Genomic DNA, 21,533 nt, shown 5'->3' on the forward strand with positions numbered 1-21,533 from the left:
CATTACCTGTAGTAATGGCACCTGTTTAAACTTGTTATCAGTATAAAAAGACACCTGTGCACACCCTCAAACAGTCTGACTCCAAACTCCACTATGGTGAAGACCAAAGAGCTGTCAAAGGACACCAGAAACAAAATTGTAGCCCTGCACCAGGCTGGGAAGACTGAATCTGCAATAGGAAAGGAGCTTGGTGTGATGAAATCAATTGTGGGAGCAATAATAAGAAAATGGAAGACATACAAGACCACTGATAATCTCCCTCGATCTGGGGCTCCACGCAAAATCCCACCCCGTGGGGTCAGAATGATCACAAGAACGGTGAGCAAAAATCCCAGAACCACGCGGGGGGACCTAGTGAATGAACTGCAGAGAGCTGGGACCAATGTAACAAGGCCTACCATAAGTAACACACTACGCCACCATGGACTCAGATCCTGCAGTGCCAGACGTGTCCCACTGCTTAAGCCAGTACATGTCAGGGCCCGTCTGAAGTTTGCTAGAGAGCATTTGGATGATCCAGAGGAGTTTTGGGAGAATGTCCTATGGTCTGATGAAACCAAACTGGAACTGTTTGGTAGAAACACAACTTGTCATGTTTGGAGGAAAAAGAATACTGAGTTGCATCCATCAAACACCATACCTACTGTAAAGCATGGTGGTGGAAACATCATGCTTTGGGGCTGTTTCTCTGCAAAGGGGCCAGGACAACTGATCCGGGTACATGAAAGAATGAATGGGGCCATGTATCGTGAGATTTTGAGTGCAAACCTCCTTCCATCAGCAAGGGCATTGAAGATGAAACGTGGCTGGGTCTTTCAACATGACAATGATCCAAAGCACACCGCCAGGGCAACGAAGGAGTGGCTTCGTAAGAAGCATTTCAAGGTCCTGGAGTGGCCTAGCCAGTCTCCAGATCTCAACCCTATAGAAAACCTTGGGAGGGAGTTGAAAGTCCGTGTTGCCAAGCGAAAAGCCAAAAACATCACTGCTCTAGAGGAGATCTGCATGGAGGAATGGGCCGACATACCAACAACAGTGTGTGGCAACCTTGTGAAGACTTACAGAAAACGTTTGACCTCTGTCATTGCCAACAAAGGATATTTTACAAAGTATTGAGATGAAATTTTGTTTCTGACCAAATACTTATTTTCCACCATAATATGCAAATAAAATGATAAAAAAACAAACAATGTGATTTTCTGGAATTTTTTTTCTCAGTTTGTCTCCCATAGTTGAGGTCTACCTATGATGTAAATTACAGACGCCTCTCATCTTTTTAAGTGCTGGAACTTGCACTATTGCTGAATGACTAAATACTTTTTTGCCCCACTGTATGTGTCATGATTACTTAAAGGGAACCTGTCACCAGGTTTGACGGATGCGAGTTACAGCCATCACCTCTCAGGGCTGATATACAGCATTGTATAATGCTGTAGATAAGCCCCTATTCTGACTTGTAAGAGAAGAAAAATAACTTTTATTATACTCTGCTGGGGAGCGGTCCACTCCGAGGGGTGTCGCTCTTCTTGGTCCGGCGCCTCCCATCTTCTTACGATCCCTGTCCTCATGCTTGTTTCATATGGATGAAGCATCAGTGCATCATCCACAAGGGCTCCCCTGGCATTGCGCTCCTGTGCAGGCGTACTTATCTGCCCTGTTGAGGTATTGCAGTGCGCAGGCGCCGGGAAAGGTCAGAGAGGCCCAGCGCCTGTGCACTGCAGTACTTTGCTCTGCCCTCAACAGGACAGATAAGTATGCCTGTGCAGGAGAGCGATGCCAGGGGAGCCCGTGAAGCAAGCAGGAGGGCGGCATCACAGGACGATGGCAGGTGCCAGACCAGGACCTGCGACACCCCTCAGACCGGACCGCTCCCAGGTAAGTATGATAAAAGTTATTTTTCTTCTCTTGCAGGTCGGACCAGGGGCTTACCTACAGCATTATAGAATGGTGTATATAAGCCCTGAAAGACGGTGGCCTTAACTCATATCTGCCAAACCTGGTGACAGGTTCCCTTTAACTAAATATACCATCACCTTCTAAATATTCCAAAATATTTTAATCAAGGCAAGCCTTAGGCATGTGCAATATGTAGCACAGGGCACTACATCTGCCATTGCTGAAAGGCATGCCGCCGGTCCTCATGTTCTGGGCCACCAAACCTTGCTCCCTGGGTCACACTCTTGGTGCCATTATCTATGGAGAGAGACATGCACAGGTTACAGCTACGTTCCCTGGTTTATTAAATAGTGATGATTGTAATGTTTGGGTACAGTATGGGGCACCATAAGGGTACAGCACACCAGCCAACATCAAGGATTGACTATTTATGGTCCATTTGACATTATGTGCACAGAGAAAGATCACAGGCGAAATGACATCATCCTCCAATAGAAAACTTATTGAAATGACTGACACATCCAGCTTTGCAGAACACGTGGATGTATAAGAACTTATGTGAATTCATGAAGATCGTCGATGTAACTAGCATAATATTTTCTGCTTCAATGTAATGTTCTCCATTAGGCAAGGTGAGGACCTGGTCTTAGACATCAGCATCATTAGGCATGTGAAGGCTTAATTCTCACCTCTCTTCTTTGTCTCCTGGTTATTTCCGTACTTTCACCTTGACACTCCAGTCATTATGGCTTTGGTGACAGACAGATTTGGCAGCAACGGGAACGAATAAGCGATCTCTTTCCCGTGTCACCGTGGCTCAGGTCAACTGATCTAGAGGGGTGGAGATGTTCTCTGTCATAGTTGTCCCTGCGGAATATAATGAGAGCAGCACAATTTTGACTTGGTTGTGAATGACATATTTTTTTTATTCTGCTTTTTATACAAGAGTCAGACGTGACTATAGCCATCTCTATGACATGGGAAAAGAAAGTAATTTTGTAGCTTTGCAGCGTTGGGGTCTTGGGTTCAACTTTTATTGAGGACAATATCTGCTCGGAGTTTGCATGTTTCCACTGTGTTTGCATGGGTCTCCTGTGAGTACTCCACACTCCAAAAGACATACTCATATGGAATTTATATTGTGAGTCCCCATGGGATGACAATGTCTACTGTGACTGCAATATTTTAGTTTTAGCTGTTGATATTCATTTTGCTCTTTTGGGTGGTGAAGGAGCTTCACTATCAATAGGATTCTAATGACGACAATGCAACAATTTACAAACCCCCCAAATTATAATTTGAATGACATTACATATATCAAAATATTAGTATGTTTTAATAATATTATTATTACTATTACATATATCAAAATATTAATATTTTGATTATTATTATAATATTTTTAGATTTTGCTTCCTATAGTGACAATATACTCTGTATCTGACCATAGTGGAGCTCACAATGTAATCATCTCAGAAACACTAAGTCCGATTTCAGCAAAAAAAAATAACTACTGAATGACAAAAAACTATTTTTAAGGTTAAAAAAAAAAACTAGCTACCACTAGCACATTCACAAAAAAAAGAGAATTCATCCCAATGATTTAGCCATCCAATATGAGAATAGCATAATGTAGAAATAGATACCCTGATACCAGTAATGTGTCACTTACTAGCTTTGATAAAATCACTGTTTTATCAGCAGGAGATTATCACTCGTGACTAGGGAACCTGCTGCCTTGTAGTCCTCCATATTCATGAGCTCTGTGTAACCCCGCCCCCACCACTGATAGGCACATAGAGTGCACACAGAAAGCTGCCAATCAGTGATATGGGCGGGGTTATACAGAGCTCAGCAGTCAGAAGACTGGGAGATTTGCAGCAGATAAAATAGTGATTTTATCAAAACTGTAGCAAGCAGCCCAGTAAGTGATACATCACTGGACTCAGGGTATCTGTCCCTACATCATGCTGCTCTCAGATGGGATAGCAAAAACCTGATGACAAATTCCCTTTAATAGCAAGCTCATCAGAAAGCAATGATAAGTATGATTAGCATGACAACTTGAAAAAATCACAAATGGCCCAAGAGAGCGGCTGGAAATGTGACCTTTGAATTTAGTATCCGGCAGCACCTTGTGATCCAGATCATGTTTACAATATGCAATTGCCTCTAATTAGCCAATTAACACATTTCAGTCAGTGGCATTTGGATAAACAACTTAAAATTCATGAAACCTCCAAATGTTTATTCCTAACGAGATGACAGCTCGTTTGTTCTGCATATTGATTACATTATGGAACGATGAAAACAAAGAAGTAAATATACCGATATACCACGCAGTGTCCTGATTGTCCAATAAGGAGGGTAAATTCTGCTGGTAAACAGCCACTAAATGTTCTCTATTTTCTGGAGAGCGTCTCATCACTTCAGATGTTTGCTGATTGTACTGAAGCCTATTTTAATAATTAGCCGTACTCGTTCTGGCTTGATTGCTTTTTCTTTAATCAGGACAAAGGGTTATTAATGCCTACTCATTGTTCACATTGTAGTTCTTAAAGGGAATTCATCACCAGTTTTTTTTACCCTATCTGAGTGCAGCATGATGTAGGGGCAAATACATTGATTCCAGTGATGTATCACTTACTGAGCTGCTTGCTGTCATTTTGATAAAATCACTGTTTTATCTGTTGCAGATCTAGCTGTGCTCTGAATGCTGAGCTCTGTATAACCCCGCCCACACCACTGATTGGCCGCTTTCTGCTCATGTAACGTGTACACAGAAAGCTGCCAATCAGTGGTGGTGATGGTGGGGGTAGTTGGACTATTTGGCAGCAGGTTTATTAGCCCTGTAGTGATAATCTTCTGCTGATAAAACAAGTGATTTTTTATCAAAATTACAGCAAGCAGCCCAATAAGTGACACATTGCAGGAAACAGGGTCCCTGTCTCTAGACCAAGCTGCTCTCAGATTAAGTGGCAAAAACTTGGTGACAGATTCTCTTTAAAAACAAAGTGCCTAGTGGTAAAAGTCTTTAAGAGTACTAATTCCTGAAGGTTAAAACAAAAATCTACTCAAAACTCAAAAATTCAATGTGAGAATGTCTTTAACCCTTTCATGACCTTTCACGTGTATTTAAAAGGTCGTGTTTCTGCCTTTGGTATGGGCTCGCTAACCAAGCCCACATCTTTTGCAACACAAGATGACTGATTTAATCAGTCATCATGTGCCTTTAACAACCGCGGGTGGAGCAATGTTCCACCTGTGGCTGTCAACCAGTTAAATCCTGCTGTCTATCACTGACAGTGGTATTTAACACATGCCGGATGGAGGTGCTTCATTTATCCCACCCATTGACGTCTCTGTTGTGTGGCCATGCGCAGTGCATATCCTCACCTCTCACTCCCCTCCCTACGGCTTCTTCAGACTGTGCGGTGTCACGGCCGTGGCATGCTATTAGGGATCAGCTGACACCGAACAGTCTTTAGAAGCCGTAGGGAGGGGAGTGAGAGGCGAGGATATGCACTGCGCATGGCCACGGATCCCAGGCCCGCGGTGGGATTACATTACACGACACTGCGAGGCTGAATCTCGGACAGCGCACACACACAGGCGCAGCCAGCCTGACAGCAAATGATGTCAGAAGACAGGCAGCGCGAAATGTGTGCATGGCCAAGGGGTAACCTAACAGCGCAGGCTCCGGGACAGATTCAAACAACGCTGAGGAGGCGGCGCACGGCGCCAAGGGGGTATAAATGACGGCTGTGCTGCGTCACATGACAAAGGAAAGTTCCACCTACCGGACGGTTGAACGCTGTGAGGGGACACATTTCATAAGTGTTAGGTTCAGCATCTGCAAGGAGCACCACGAAAAGAGGCACTTTTTCCCTTTGCATCATTACTGCTGCACAAGGTGGCTCCTTCAGTAACAAACGCCTGGGGGGGGGGGGACAGGTTCCCTTAAATTTAACTTGTTGTGCCTGCGTGGCGGTCGCAGTACACGTTGCCGTATACACAGCAGGGGAACAGCTGGCGGTGCTGAACCCCACTAACACATTTGCGAGGTGTTTGGCTCTGTGCGTACAGCACTTCTGGACGGCAACTGGCGGTGTTGGAGCCCAGGGACAGGTGGAGGAGGAGGTTGGAGGAGGTAGGAGGGATTGCCACACACACAGCAGGGGAACAGCTGACGTTACTGAACCCCAATAACAGAGGAGGGACTGTTGACTGTGCGTACAGCACTTCTGGACGGCAACTGGCGGTGTTGGAGCCCAGGGACAGGTGGAGGAGGAGGAGGTTGGAGGAGCTAGGAGGGATTGCCACACACACAGCAGGGGAACAGCTGACGTTACTGAACCCCAATAACAGAGGAGCGACTGTTGACTGTGCGTACAGCACTTCTGGACGGCAACTGGCGGTGTTGGAGCCCAGGGACAGGTGGAGGAGGAGGAGGTTGGAGGAGGTAGGAGGGATTGCCACACACACAGCAGGGGAACAGCTGACGTTACTGAACCCCAATAACAGAGGAGCGACTGTTGACTGTGCGTACAGCACTTCTGGACGGCAACTGGCGGTGTTGGAGCCCAGGGACAGGTGGAGGAGGAGGAGGTTGGAGGAGGTAGGAGGGATTGCCACACACACAGCAGGGGAACAGCTGACGTTACTGAACCCCAATAACAGAGGAGGGACTGTTGACTGTGCGTACAGCACTTCTGGACGGCAACTGGCGGTGTTGGAGCCCAGGGACAGGTGGAGGAGGAGGAGGTTGGAGGAGGTAGGAGGGATTGCCACACACACAGCAGGGGAACAGCTGACGTTACTGAACCCCAATAACAGAGGAGGGACTGTTGACTGTGCGTACAGCACTTCTGGACGGCAACTGGCGGTGTTGGAGCCCAGGGACAGGTGGAGGAGGAGGAGGTTGGAGGAGGTAGGAGGGATTGCCACACACACAGCAGGGGAACAGCTGACGTTACTGAACCCCAATAACAGAGGAGCGACTGTTGACTGTGCGTACAGCACTTCTGGACGGCAACTGGCGGTGTTGGAGCCCAGGGACAGGTGGAGGAGGAGGAGGTTGGAGGAGGTAGGAGGGATTGCCACACACACAGCAGGGGAACAGCTGACGTTACTGAACCCCAATAACAGAGGAGCGACTGTTGACTGTGCGTACAGCACTTCTGGACGGCAACTGGCGGTGTTGGAGCCCAGGGACAGGTGGAGGAGGAGGAGGTTGGAGGAGGTAGGAGGGATTGCCACACACACAGCAGGGGAACAGCTGACGTTACTGAACCCCAATAACAGAGGAGGGACTGTTGACTGCGTACAGCACTTTTGGACGGCAACTGGCGGTGTTGGAGCCCAGGGACAGGTGGAGGAGGAGGAGGTTGGAGGAGGTAGGAGGGATTGCCACACACACAGCAGGGGAACAGCTGACGTTACTGAACCCCAATAACAGAGGAGGGACTGTTGACTGTGCGTACAGCACTTCTGGACGGCAACTGGCGGTGTTGGAGCCCAGGGACAGGTGGAGGAGGAGGAGGTTGGAGGAGGTAGGAGGGATTGCCACACACACAGCAGGGGAACAGCTGACGTTACTGAACCCCAATAACAGAGGAGGGACTGTTGACTGTGCGTACAGCACTTCTGGACGGCAACTGGCGGTGTTGGAGCCCAGGGACAGGTGGAGGAGGAGGAGGTTGGAGGAGGTAGGAGGGATTGCCACACACACAGCAGGGGAACAGCTGACGTTACTGAACCCCAATAACAGAGGAGGGACTGTTGACTGTGCGTACAGCACTTCTGGACGGCAACTGGCGGTGTTGGAGCCCAGGGACAGGTGGAGGAGGAGGTTGGAGGAGGTAGGAGGGATTGCCACACACACAGCAGGGGAACAGCTGACGTTACTGAACCCCAATAACAGAGGAGCGACTGTTGACTGTGCGTACAGCACTTCTGGACGGCAACTGGCGGTGTTGGAGCCCAGGGACAGGTGGAGGAGGAGGAGGTTGGAGGAGGTAGGAGGGATTGCCACACACACAGCAGGGGAACAGCTGACGTTACTGAACCCCAATAACAGAGGAGGGACTGTTGACTGTGCGTACAGCACTTCTGGACGGCAACTGGCGGTGTTGGAGCCCAGGGACAGGTGGAGGAGGAGGAGGTTGGAGGAGGTAGGAGGGATTGCCACACACACAGCAGGGGAACAGCTGACGTTACTGAACCCCAATAACAGAGGAGCGACTGTTGACTGTGCGTACAGCACTTCTGGACGGCAACTGGCGGTGTTGGAGCCCAGGGACAGGTGGAAAAGCAGAGGAACACAATGTAGGCCGAAGCCTGAGAAAGTCGAAAGGGAACCTTTAACCCCCCCCAAGGCGTTTGTAGCTGAAAGAGCCAGCTTGTGCAGCACAAAAGATGCAAAAGGAAAAGGTGGCTCTTTTCATCATGCTCCTTGCAAACACAGAACTAAACACTTATAAAATGTGTCCCCTGCAACCGTAAAACCGTCCTGGAGGTGGGACTTTCCTTCGTAATGTGACGCAGCACAGCCGTCATTCCTACCCCCCCGGCGACGCGCACTGGCTCCTCAGCGTTGTTTGATTCCGTCCCGGAGCCTGCGCTGTTATGTTATCCCGTGGCCAGGCACACTTAGCGCTGCCCGTCTTCTGGCATCATTTGGTGTCAGGATGGCTGCGCCTGTGCGGCCGCGCTGGCCGAGAGCCCGCCTCGCAGTGTCTTCTGATTTAATCCCACTGGGGGCCTGGGATCCATGGACATGCGCAGTGCATATCCTCGCCTCTCACTCCCCTCCCTACGGCTTCTTAAGACTGTGCGGTGTCACGGCCGTGGCATGCTATTAGGGACCAGCTGACACCGAACAGTCTGAAGAAGCCATAGGGAGATGAGTGAGAGGTGGAGGTTCAGATATGCACTGCGCATGTCCATGGATCCCAGGCCCCCAGTGGGATTAAATCAGAAGACACTGCGAGGCGGGCTCTCTGCCAGCGCGGCCGCACAGGCGCAGCCATCCTGACACCAAATGATGCCAGAAGACGGGCAGCGCTAAGTGTGCCTGGCCACGGGATAACATAACAGCGCAGGCTCCGGGACGGAATCAAACAACGCTGAGGAGCGGGTGCGCGGCGCCGGGGGGGTAGGAATGACGGCTGTGCTGCGTCACATTACGAAGGAAAGTCCCACCTCCGGGACGGTGTTATGGTATCAGTGGACACATTTTATAAGTGTTAAGTTCTGCGTGTGCAAGGTGCTAAACAAAAATAGCTACCTTTTCCTTGTGCAGCATTACTGCTGCACAAGGTGGCTCTTTCAGTAACAAACGCCTTGGGGGGGGGGACAGATTCCCTTACATTTCAGTTGTTGTGTCAGCGTGGTGGTCGCATGACACATTGCCGGCTACACAGCTGGGGATCAGCTGACGTTACTGAAACCCAATAACACTGGGTCGTATGTTTTGACTGTGCAGACGGCACTTCTGAGCCTCAACTGGCGGTGTTGGAGCCCAGGAATTTAAGTTCAGGTGGTAGAAAGATGAACACAACAGGAGACCTGGATAACGTATACAGTGACCTAATTATTTAATCAGGAGGAGGAGTGGCAAATTCCTGCGAGATCCAGGCCTTGTTCATTTTCAGGAAAGTAAGCCGGTCAACGTTATCGGAGGATAGTCGCATGTGACGGTCAGTTAGTACACCACCTGCAGCACTAAAGACACGTTCCGATAATACACTGGCCGCAGGGCAAGACAGCACCTCCAATGCATACTGGCTTAGCTCTGGCCATGTATCCAGCTTTGAGACCCAAAACTTGAAAGGGGAAGAGCCGTCTGGGAGTACAGCAAGAGGGCAAGACATGTAGTCTGTCACCATCTGACGGAACCGTTGCCTCCTGCTGACTGGAGCCGTCTGTGATGGTGTAGACTTTTGTGGGGGGCACAGAAAACTGTGCCACAGTTGGGCCATACTGGTCTTGCCTTGGGCAGAGGCACTGCTTCTGCTCCCTCTTTGTGCAGAGCCTCCACCACTGCCTGGACGCACTGAGCTGCTTTGGAATGCACTAGCAGAACTTCTCTCAGTTGGAATGGAGAAGATGATGGAATTGACCAGTGTGTCTTGGTACTCCCGCATTTTTCGCTCCCGGTTCAACGGTGTGATGAGGCTTTCTACGTTGTCCCGGTAGCGAGGATCGAGGAGGGTGAACACCCAATAATCAGACATGTTGAGAATGTGGGCGATGCGGCGGTCGTTTCTCAGGCACTGCAGCATGTAATCCACCATGTGCTGCAGACTGCCAACTGCCCAAGAAACGCTGTCCCCTGCTGGAGGCGTGATCTCTGCCTGCTCGTCATCACCCCACCCTCGCTGTACACACTGAGTACTGGACAATTCGGTAACTCCCTCCTCTGGACGGACGTGTTCCTCCTCCATTGACTCCTCCTCATCCTCCTCACAAACTGTCCCCTGCCTACGCGTTTGTGTGGAACCACGTGGCGCTGACTGTCCAGAAGATGATGGAAATGGTGAATCCTCATCCTCCACCTCTTCCACAACATCATCCCTTAGCGCTTGCAGTGATTTTTCAAGCAGGCAGATAAGGGGGACAGTCATGCTGACTAGTGCATCATCTGCACTCGCCATCCGCGTGGAATAATCAAAGGGACGCAAAACCTGGCAGACGTCATTCATAGTGGCCCACTCTGTAGTTGTGAAGTCTGTACGGCGCTGACTGCGACTTTTTTGCGCCTGAAGCAGCTGGTACTCCATTACAGCTTGCTGCTGCTCACACAACCGCTCCAACATATGTAACGTGGAATTCCACCTGGTAGGTAGGTCACATATGATGCGATGTTCCGGCAGGCGGTGTCGGCGCTGCAGAGCCGCAATGCGCGCTTTTGCCGTGCTGGAACGCCGCAAGTGAGCACACTCTAGGCGGACCTTGTGCAGCAGTGCATCAAGATCCGGATAGTCCCTCAAAAAGCTCTGCACGACCAAATTGAGCACATGTGCCAGACATGGGATGTGAGTGAGGTTGCCGAGGCCCAAAGCTGCCACCAGATTTCGGCCATTATCACACACTACCATGCCTGGCTGGAGATTCGCTGGCACAAACCACACATCGCTCTCCTGCTTGATGGCATTCCAGAGCTCCTGCGCTGTGTGGCTACGATTCCCCAAAAAAATTAATTTCAACACGGCCTGTTGACGTTTGGCCACGGCTGTGCTCATGTCGGTCGTAACAGGTACACGTTCATCACGGGTCCATGTGGAGGTGGACTGTGACGGCTCCTGCAGCGATGATTCTGAGGAACTGGTGTAAGAGGAGGAGTCAATGCGTACAGAATGGATTCCTGCAATCCTTGGAGTGGGCAGGACACGTCCTGCGCCACTCGCACGGTCTGTACCCGGCTCAACGACATTAACCCAATGGGCAGTGAGGGAAAGGTATCGCCCGTGTCCATGTTGACTGGTCCACGCATCGGTGGTGAGGTGGACCTTGCTACTGACGGCGTTCAGTAGCGCGTGTTTTATGTGTCCCTCCACATGCTTGTGCAGGGCAGGGACGGCTTGCCTGCTGAAGTAAAAGCGGCTGGGCACATTGTACTGTGGGACTGCCAATGACATCAAGTCACGGAAGCTGTCAGTCTCCACCAGCCTGAATGACAGCATTTCCAGTGACAGAAGTTTGGCAATGCCTGCAGTCAGAGCCTGTGCTCGTGGGTGGTTTGACGAGAAAGGCCGCCTTTTCTCCCATGCCTGTACTACCGATGGCTGTAGACTGGGCTGGGAGTGTGTGGATGACTGGGAAAGTGGTGCTGCGGGTGGAATTACAGCGGGTCTCTGGACAACAGGGCCAGAGGTTCTTCCACGGCGATCCTGGGAGGAAGCCGAACCAGCTGCGTGTGAGCTAGAGGAAGAGGCAACACGAGCTGAAGAGGTGGTAGCTGCCGCTGTTGGTTGGCCTACCTCTTCAGTGTGTTTTTCTAACTCCGCTCGGTGCCTGTTGCGCACATGTTTCCACATGTTGGAGGTATTGAGGTTGCTGACATTTTTCCCTCTTTTGACTTTTTGATGACACACCTTGCATCTGACATAGCAAATGTCATCTGCAACTGTGTCAAAAAAGGACCAGGCACTGCAAGTCTTGGGAGCGCCCTTTTTGGCTTTTGGAAGAGACATGCTCCTAACGGGTGCCAAAGCGGAGGCTGCAGGATCCGCAGTCTTCCCCCTCCCTCTCCCTCTTTGGGCCGTACGGGGAATCTCTTCCTCAGAGCTGCTCCCACCACCTTCCTGTCCCTCACGCCAAGATGGGTCGAGGACCTCATCATCTACACTACCCTCTGCCCCCAACTGCTCCTCCTGGGTAGTCTCAGCAGCAGAGCACGCACCAGTAAGTGGCACCTGAGTGTCATCATCAGCTGATGCGGCCTGCGATGTGGTGACCGGAGCCACTGGCCCACCCACCTCTTCAGAGGAAGACAGAAAAAGCTGTTGGGCATCACTGCACCCTGCCTCTTCTTCCATTTCTCCAATGCTGCTTGGCTGGCCCCCTGTTTCCAAGCCAAGAGATTCAGAGAACAGAAGTAGAGACGGCTCCTGTCCTGGGCTCTCTGTCTGCCTGGGCAATTTGGCAGGTGGTGAAGAGACAGATGGCTGCTCTCCAGTGCTCTGTGTCTGAGAGGATGTGGCACTAATGGAAGTTGATGCATTAGCTGCCATCCATCCGACAACAGCTTCAATTTGTTCTTGACGCAGCAGCGGTGTACGGCGCTCTGACACAAAGCTGCGCATGAACGACTGTTGCCTGGTGAAAGTGGGTGCTGATGAGTCACCGGTGCCCGCAGCAGGCACAGAATCCCCACGTCCCCTCCCTGCTCCGCGCCCACGCCCACGCCCACGTGCCTTACTCACTGCCTTCTTCATCTTGGTTGACTGATAAAGATAAGCAGAAAAGTACTAACGGATTTGTGTGCTTATTCCTGAGCAACTCCTCCTAACAGGTATAAGAAACACTAATTTTCTAAAGTGTGGACTAGACTTTAATATGAGCTAATGTGGCCTACACAAATGTAAAGTGGTGTAACTGGTGTGTTTGGTGAACTTTATTATTTATTTATTTTTTTGGGGCTGAACTGACAACAGATAGAGCTGCAGTCACACGGAGACCGTGCAGACAGACGTAAACGGCGCTGCAAGGCCCAAAAACCCTCCTCTACGTTATCCTATGTAGTGTTTTTCCACAAGTTAGCTGGAGACGGGTGGAAAGACACTAATAGGATTTTTTTAAATAAATTAGCAGCAACCTACACTACTTGAAAAAAAAAGAAAATTGATTTGGCGGTATGACGCAGTGAACAACCCTGAGCTGGAGACAACCAGGCTATGGCTGCTCACAGACTACAGGGCGAGCTGCAATCACACGGAGACCGTGCAGACAGCCGTAAACGGCGCTGCAAGGCCCAAAAACCCTCCTCTACTTTATCCTATGTAGTGTTTTTCCACAAATTAGCTGGAGACGGGTGGAAAGACACTAATAGGATTTTTTAAAATAAATTAGCAGCAGACTACACTACTTGAAAAAAAATTAAAATTGATTTGGCAGTATGACGCAGTGAACAACCCTGAGCTGGAGACAACCAGGCTATGGCTGCTCACAGACTACAGGGCGAGCTGCAATCACACGGAGACCGTGCAGACAGCCGTAAACGGCGCTGCAAGGCCCAAAAACCCTCCTCTACTTTTTCCTATGTAGTGTTTTTCCACAAATTAGCTGGAGACGGGTGGAAAGACACTAATAGGATTTTTTAAAATAAATTAGCAGCAGACTACACTACTTGAAAAAAAATTAAAATTGATTTGGCGGTATGACGCAGTGAACAACCCTGAGCTGGAGACAACCAGGCTATGGCTGCTCACAGACTACAGGGCGAGCTGCAGTCACACGGAGACCGTGCAGACAGCCGTAAACGGCGCTGCAAGGCCCAAAAACCCTTCTCTACTTTATCCTATGTAGTGTTTTTCCACAAATTAGCTGGAGACGGGTGGAAAGACACTAATAGGATTTTTTTGAATAAATTAGCAGCAGACTACACTACTTGAAAAAAAAAAAAAAAAAAAAAAGAACAGTATGAGGCAATGAACCACCCTCCCTGAACTGAATACAACCAGCTATGGATGGCCTATGTGGCTGCACTCAGACTAGAGAGTGGGCTGCACTCACACACACACACACACAGACCTTGCAGATCGCTGTGAAAACAGCGCTACAAGGCAAAAGCAAGGTGAATAGTAGGTGAACACAGCGGTTGCTAAATTAGCCTTTGGAAAGCACAAAGAAGCAAATCGCTATCTCTAAACTGTCCCTCAGTCAGCAAACAGCGTCCTGTCACTAACTGAATTCACAGCGGAGTGATCGCAAAATGGCGCCAGCGACTTTTAAACTGCAGCATGACATCATTTCAGCAGCCAATCACAGCCTTGCCAGTAGTTTCATGCCCTCCATGCTAAACAGGATGTGCCCACACTTGGAATCATTCTCATTGGCTGAATTTCTGCATTTTGAATCTTGGAACTTCCGATTCCGGTATCCGATACGCGGCAAGTATCGGAATCCCGGTATCGGAATTCCGATACCGCAAGTATCGGCCGATACCCGATACTTGCGGAATCGGAATGCTCAACACTACTCGTAAGTAATCTATTAAATTTAGTGAAAAGTAAAAAAAAAAAAGGTTGTTAAAAATATGAAAAAAAATAAATATATAAAACCACAAAAGTAAAAAAAAAAGTTTTTGCAAATATATATAAAAAGGAAAAATGCAAAAATTAAAAAAAAGTTTTTGCAAATACATAAAAAAGGAAAAATACAAAAATGAAAAAAAGTTTTTAAAAATATAAAAAAGTAAAAACACAAAAGTTAAAATCACCTCCTTTTGCCCAATTAAAAATAAAACAATAAAAATAAATAAAATAAAAAAAGACACATACTTGGTATCGCTGCATTCGTAAAAGTACGATCTATCAAAATTTAAAATAAATTAATCTGACTGGTAAATGGTGTAATGAGAAAAATAATAAAAATGACCTATCTATCGTTTTATTGATAAAATGGTATCAATAAAAAGATTGACTCAGGCTGAAAAAATAAGCCCTCACACAGCCCCATATCCTGAAAAGTGAGAACGCTACAGTTCTCGGAAAAAGGTGACATAAGTGAAAAAGATTTTTCTTAAACATTTTCGATTTTTTTTTCACCACTTAAATAAAAAAAAATCTATACATGTTTAGCATCTGTGTACTCCTACTGACCCGGAGGATCATACTAGCAGGCCAGTTTTATCATATAGTGAACATGGTAAATAAAAACTCAAGAAACAATTATGGAATTTCACTTTTCGTTGCAATTTTAACGCTTTTGGAATTTTTGGGTTTCCAGTGCATCACATGGTAAAAGAAATGGTGTAATTCAAAAATTCAACTTGTTACTATAGGTTTTTTTTTCTTATAAAATCACTGTTCTATCAGCAGAAGATTATCAATAGAGGACTAATAAACCTGCTGCCATGTAGTCTTCCATATTCATGAGCTCTGTGTAACCCCGCCCCCACCACTGATTGGCAGCTTTTTGCCTATGCACAGTGTACACAGAAACCTGCTAATCAGAGGTGTGGATGTAGTTGTACAGAGCTCAGCATTCAGAGAACTGATTGACAGGTCTCTCTCTGTGTGCGTGTATACAGTACAGACCAAAAGTTTGGACACACCTTCTCATTTAAAGATTTTTCTGTATTTTCATGACTATGAAAATTGTACATTCACACTGAAGCATCTGAGCTGCTGTTAACCTGCGATTTCTGAGGCTGGTGACTCAGATAAACTTATCCTCAGAAGCAGAGGTGACTCTTGGTCTTCCTTTCCTGGGGCGGTCCTCATATGAGCCAGTTTCTTTGTAGCACTTGATGGTTTTTGCAACTGCACTTGGGGACACTTTCAAAGTTTTCCCAATTTTTCGGACTGACTGACCCTCATTTCTTAAAGTAATGATGGCCACTCGTTTTTCTTTACTTAGCTGCTTTTTTCTTGCCATAATACAAATTCTAACAGTCTATTCAGTAGGACTATCAGCTGTGTATCCACCAGACTTCTTCCCAAACAACTGATGGTCCCAACCCCATTTATAAGGCAAGAAATCCCATTTATTGACAGGGCACACCTGTGAAGTGAAAACCCGGTGACTACCTCTTCAAGCTCATCAAGAGAATGCCAAGAGTGTGCCAAGCAGTCATCAAAGCAAAAGGTGGCTACTTTGAAGAACCTAGAATGACATATTTTCAGTTGTTTCACACTTTTTTGTTAAGTATATAATTCCACATGTGTTAATTCACAGTTTTGATGCCTTCGGTGTGAATGTACAATTTTCATAGTCATGAAAATACAGAAAAATCTTTAAATGAGAAGGTGTGTCCAAACTTTTGGTCTGTACTGTAGGTAGAGACATATGAGTCATTCATTGGCAGTGGGTGGGACACATGTTTCCAATTCATCTCTCCTGTGGCTTGGTGCCCGGTGACTTTTAAGGTACGGTATGTGTTTTCTGAAACGCTGCATCGTTTCACAAATAAATATATATGGCTGAAATAATACAGCCAATGTCTGATACATGCTGCCCATGGATCAGGCAGCATGTATGAGCTTTCCCTTTAAAAAGATTAATTCAAAAACATATATCATCTATCCACGGGATACGTGGTAAATTTATGATTGCTGGAGGTCCCACTAATTACGAGAACGTGACTGAATGATGTGTTAGTGAGCATGCTAGTAACTGTGTGTAGCAGTTATAGACCACTAACGGACAATAGAAAGCGTGTAGACAGTCAATGCAGCAATGACCTTACATGCCCATTAACATTTCTGTTGTGAACTATACTTCTTGGCTCCCTCTTGTGGTCACTAGTGATTTGGCACTTGGATTGTCTTTTACCAGGTTGGTACTCACCTGCTTCGTTCGGCCTGGGGTGTTGCTATTTAAACTTCCTGGATTCTCAGTCCAGTGCCTGGCATCATTGTAATCAGATCATTTCTGTTTGCTCCTGTCTTCAGGTCCTGGTTCCTTGCAAGATAAGCTAAGTCCTGCTTTCTTATTTTTGTTATTTTGCTTTGTTCATATTTTTGTCCAGCTTGTATAAAATGTGATTCCTGATATTGCTGGAAGCTCTAGGGGGCTGATATTCTCCCCCCTCACCATTAGTCGGTTTGGGGGTTCTTGGATATTCAGTGTGGATATTTTGCAGGGTTTTTTGCTGACCATATAAGTCATCTTACTATTTCCTGCTATTAGTCAGTGGGCCTCTCTTTGCTAAAATCTAGTTCATTGTTACGTTTGTCTTTTCTTCTTACCTCACCGTTATTATTTGTTGGGGGCTTGTATTACTTTGGGTCTTTTCTCTGGAGGCAAGAGAGGTCTTATTTTCCCTGATAGGGTTAGTTAGTTCTCCGGCTGGCGCGAGACGTCTAGGATCAACGTAGGCACGTTCCCCGGCTACTGTTAGTGTTTGTGCTAGGATCAGGTATATGGTCAGCCTAGTTACCACGTCCCTATGAGCTGGTATTTATGTTTGCAGACTTTGCTGTAATCTCTGAGATCCTTTGCCATTGGGATCATAACAGTATGCCAGGCCTATGAATAGTTAATGCATTGCAGAAGCGGGATTAAAAGAAAAGGAGTCCTGAGTTTGTTTTGTTTTTTTTTCCTCTCCTCTTTCTTCCTTCCCCTTTTTCTCAGAGTGGCTGTAAGCTTTGCTGCAGACATGAATGTTCAGATCTTGATTACTAGTGTGGATCAGCTTGCTGCACGAGTGCAGAGCATTCAGGATTTTGTTGTTAGCAGTCTGTCTGAGCCTAAGATACCTATTCCTGAGCTGTTCTCTGGAGATCGATTTAAATTTAGGAATTTTAGGAATAATTGTAAATTGTTTCTATCTTTGAAACCTCGTTCGTCTGGAGATTCAGCTCAGCAAGTTAAAATTGTTATCTCCTTTTTGCGTGGCGACCCTCAGGATTGGGCTTTCTCGTTAGCGCCAGGAGATCCGGCATTGGCGGATGTTGATGCGTTTTTTCTGGCGCTCGGATTGCTTTATGAGGAGCCTAATCTTGAAATTCAGGCAGAAAAAGCTCTACTAGCTATCTCTCAGGGCCAGGATGAAGCCGAAGTGTATTGCCAAAAATTTCGGAAATGGTCCATGCTCACTCAATGGAATGAATGTGCTCTGGCGGCAAATTTCAGAAATGGCCTTTCTGAAGCCATTAAGAATGTGATGGTGGGTTTCACAATTCCTACAAGTCTGAATGATTCTATGGCGCTGGCTATTCAGATTGATTGGCGTTTGCGCGAGCGCAAATCCGCTAATCCTCTGGCGGTGTTGTCTGAACAGACACCTGTTTCAATGCAATGTGATAGAAACCCCGATCCAGCAATGCAATGTGATAGAATCCTGACTAGAACCGAACGACAAAATCATAGACGACAGAATGGGCTGTGTTTTTACTGTGGTGATTCTACACATGTTATATCAGCATGCTCTAAACGCCTAACCAAGGTTGTCAGTCCTGTCACCATTGGTAATTTGCAGCCTAAATTTATTTTGTCTGTGACTTTAATTTGTTCATTGTCTTCCTACCCTGTTATGGCGTTTGTGGATTCAGGTGCTGCCCTGAGTCTTATGGACTTGTCGTTTGCCAAGCGCTGTGGTTTTGTCCTGGAGCCTTTAAAAGTTCCTATTTCTCTCAGAGGAATTGATGCTACGCCACTGGCGGAAAATAAACCGCAGTATTGGACACAAGTGACCATGTGCATGACTCCTGAACATCGGGAGGTGATTCGTTTTCTTGTTCTGCATAAAATGAATGATTTGGTCGTGTTAGGTCTGCCATGGTTACAGACCCATAATCCTGTTTTGGATTGGAAGGCTATGTCTGTGTCGAGTTGGGGTTGTCAGGGAATTCATTGCGATTCTCTGCCGGTGTCTATTGCTACTTCTACTCCTTCAGAGGTTCCTGAGTATTTGTGTGACTATCAGGATGTATTCAGTGAGTCCAGTTCCAGTGCTCTTCCTCCTCATAGGGACTGTGACTGCGCTATAGATTTGATTCCTGGCAGTAAATTTCCTAAGGGACGATTATTTGATTTGTCTGTACCCGAGCATGCCGCGATGCGTTCTTATGTCAAGGAGTCTTTGGAGAAGGGGCATATTCGTCCATCCTCTTCCCCTCTTGGTGCGGGATTCTTTTTTGTGGCCAAGAAGGACGGGTCTTTGAGACCTTGTATAGACTATCGGCTTCTGAATAAAATCACTGTTAAGTTTCAGTATCCTTTGCCACTATTGTCAGACTTGTTTGCTCGGATTAAGGGTGCCAAGTGGTTCACCAAGATAGATCTTCGTGGTGCGTACAACCTTGTGCGCATTAGGCAGGGAGATGAATGGAAAACGGCATTCAATACGCCCGAAGGTCATTTTGAATACTTGGTGATGCCCTTTGGGCTCTCTAATGCTCCTTCAGTGTTTCAGTCCTTTATGCATGATATCTTCCGGAAGTATCTGGATAAATTTATGATTGTTTATCTGGATGATATTCTGGTTTTCTCGGATGATTGGGATTCTCATGTAAAGCAGGTCAGGATGGTGTTTCAGGTTTTGCGTGATAATGCTTTGTTTGTGAAAAGCTCTTTGGAGTGCAGAAGGTTTCCTTTTTGGGTTTTATTTTCTCCCCTTCTGCTGTGGAGATGGACCCAGTCAAGGTCCGAGCTATTCATGATTGGACTCAGCCCATGTCTGTTAAGAGTCTTCAGAAGTTCTTGGGGTTTGCTAATTTCTACCGTCGCTTTATCGCTAACTTTTCTAGCGTTGTTAAACCTTTGACGGATATGACCAAGAAAGGTTCTGATGTGGCTAATTGGGCCCCTGCAGCCGTGGAGGCCTTCCAGGAGCTGAAGCGCCGGTTTACTTCGGCGCCTGTTTTGTGCCAGCCTGATGTCTCACTTCCCTTTCAGGTTGAAGTGGATGCTCCTGAGATCGGTGCTGCGGCTGTTTTGTCGCAGAGAGGCTCTGGTTGCTCTGTGATGAGACCATGTGCTTTTTTCCCTAGGAAGTTTTCGCCTGCTGAGCGGAACTATGATGTTGGTAATCGGGAGTTGTTGGCCATGAAGTGGGCATTTGAGGAGTGGCATCATTGGCTCGAGGGTGCTAAGCATCGTGTGGTGGTCTTGACTGATCACAAGAATCTGATGTATCTCGAGTCTGCTAAGCGCCTGAATCCTAGACAGGCTTGTTGGTCATTGTTTTTCTCTCGTTTTGACTTTGTGGTCTCGTACCTGCCTGGTTCGAAGAATGTTAAGGCTGATGCTCTTTCTAGGAGCTTTGTGCCTGACTCTCCTGGAGTCTCGGAGCCAGCTGGTATTCTTAAAGAGGGAGTTATCCTGTCGGCCATATCTCCTGATTTGCGACGTGTGTTGCAGAGATTTCAGGCTGGTAGACCTGACTCTTGTCCACCCGACAGACTGTTTGTTCCTGATAAATGGACCAGCAAAGTCATTTCCGAGGTTCATTCCTCGGTGTTGGCAGGGCATCAGGGAATTTTTAGTACCCGAGATTTGGTGGCTAGGTCCTTTTGTTGGCCTTCCTTGTCACGGGATGTGCGGTCATTTGTGCAGTCCTGTGGGACTTGTGCTCGGGCTAAGCCTTGTTGTTCTCGTGCTAGCGGGTTGCTTCTGCCCTTGCCCGTCCCGAAGAGGCCTTGGACACACATTTCCATGGATTTCATTTCTGATCTTCCGGTGTCTCAAGGAATGTCTGTCATCTGGGTGGTGTGTGATCGTTTTTCCAAGATGGTCCATTTGGTACCCTTGCCTAAGTTGCCTTCCTCTTCCGATCTGGTTCCTTTGTTTTTTCAGAATGTGGTTCGTTTACACGGCATTCCGGAGAATATCGTGTCCGACAGAGGATCCCAGTTTGTGTCCAGATTCTGGCGATCTTTTTGTGCTAAAATGGGCATTGATTTGTCGTTTTCATCTGCCTTCCATCCTCAGACTAATGGTCAAACGGAGCGAACTAATCAGACACTGGAGGCTTATTTGAGATGTTTTGTTTCTGCGGACCAGGATGATTGGGTGACCTTCTTGCCATTGGCGGAGTTTGCCCTTAATAATCGGGCTAGTTCCGCTACTTTGGTTTCGCCATTCTTCTGCAACTCTGGTTTTCATCCTCGTTTCTCCTCGGGTCATGTTGAGTCTTCTGACTGTCCTGGGGTGGATTCCGTGGTGGATAGGTTGCAGCGGATTTGGAATCATGTGGTGGACAACTTGAAGTTGTCACAGGAGAAGGCTCAGCGTTTTGCCAACCGCCGCCGCGGTGTGGGCCCCCGACTTCGTGTTGGGGATTTGGTTTGGTTGTCTTCTCGGTATGTCCCTCTGAAGGTTTCTTCTCCTAAGTTTAAGCCTCGCTTTATTGGTCCTTATAAAATTTTGGAAGTTCTTAACCCGGTTTCTTTTCGTTTGGATCTTCCGGTGTCATTTGCCATTCACAACGTGTTCCATAGGTCTTTGTTGCTGCGGTACGTTGTGCC

General features: G+C 47.4%; 1 protein-coding gene across 2 annotated transcripts in view; it reads right to left on the reverse strand.

Moving 5' to 3' along the window:
- Positions 1-21,533, reverse strand: part of HRH1 (histamine receptor H1) — a 269,772-nt gene that overhangs the window by 80,730 nt on the left and 167,509 nt on the right. Inside the window, exon 2 of one of the 2 annotated variants that reach the window (XM_077275993.1) lies at positions 2,586-2,763. The exons of the other annotated variant lie outside the window; for it this stretch is intronic. The gene's annotated coding sequence lies outside the window, so the exon portion shown is untranslated. The remainder of the gene's footprint in view (positions 1-2,585; positions 2,764-21,533) is intronic. 2 annotated transcript variants of the gene reach the window in all.

Source organism: Ranitomeya variabilis, chromosome 8 (genome assembly GCF_051348905.1).
Source record: "Ranitomeya variabilis isolate aRanVar5 chromosome 8, aRanVar5.hap1, whole genome shotgun sequence".
Lineage (NCBI taxonomy): Eukaryota > Metazoa > Chordata > Amphibia > Anura > Dendrobatidae > Ranitomeya > Ranitomeya variabilis.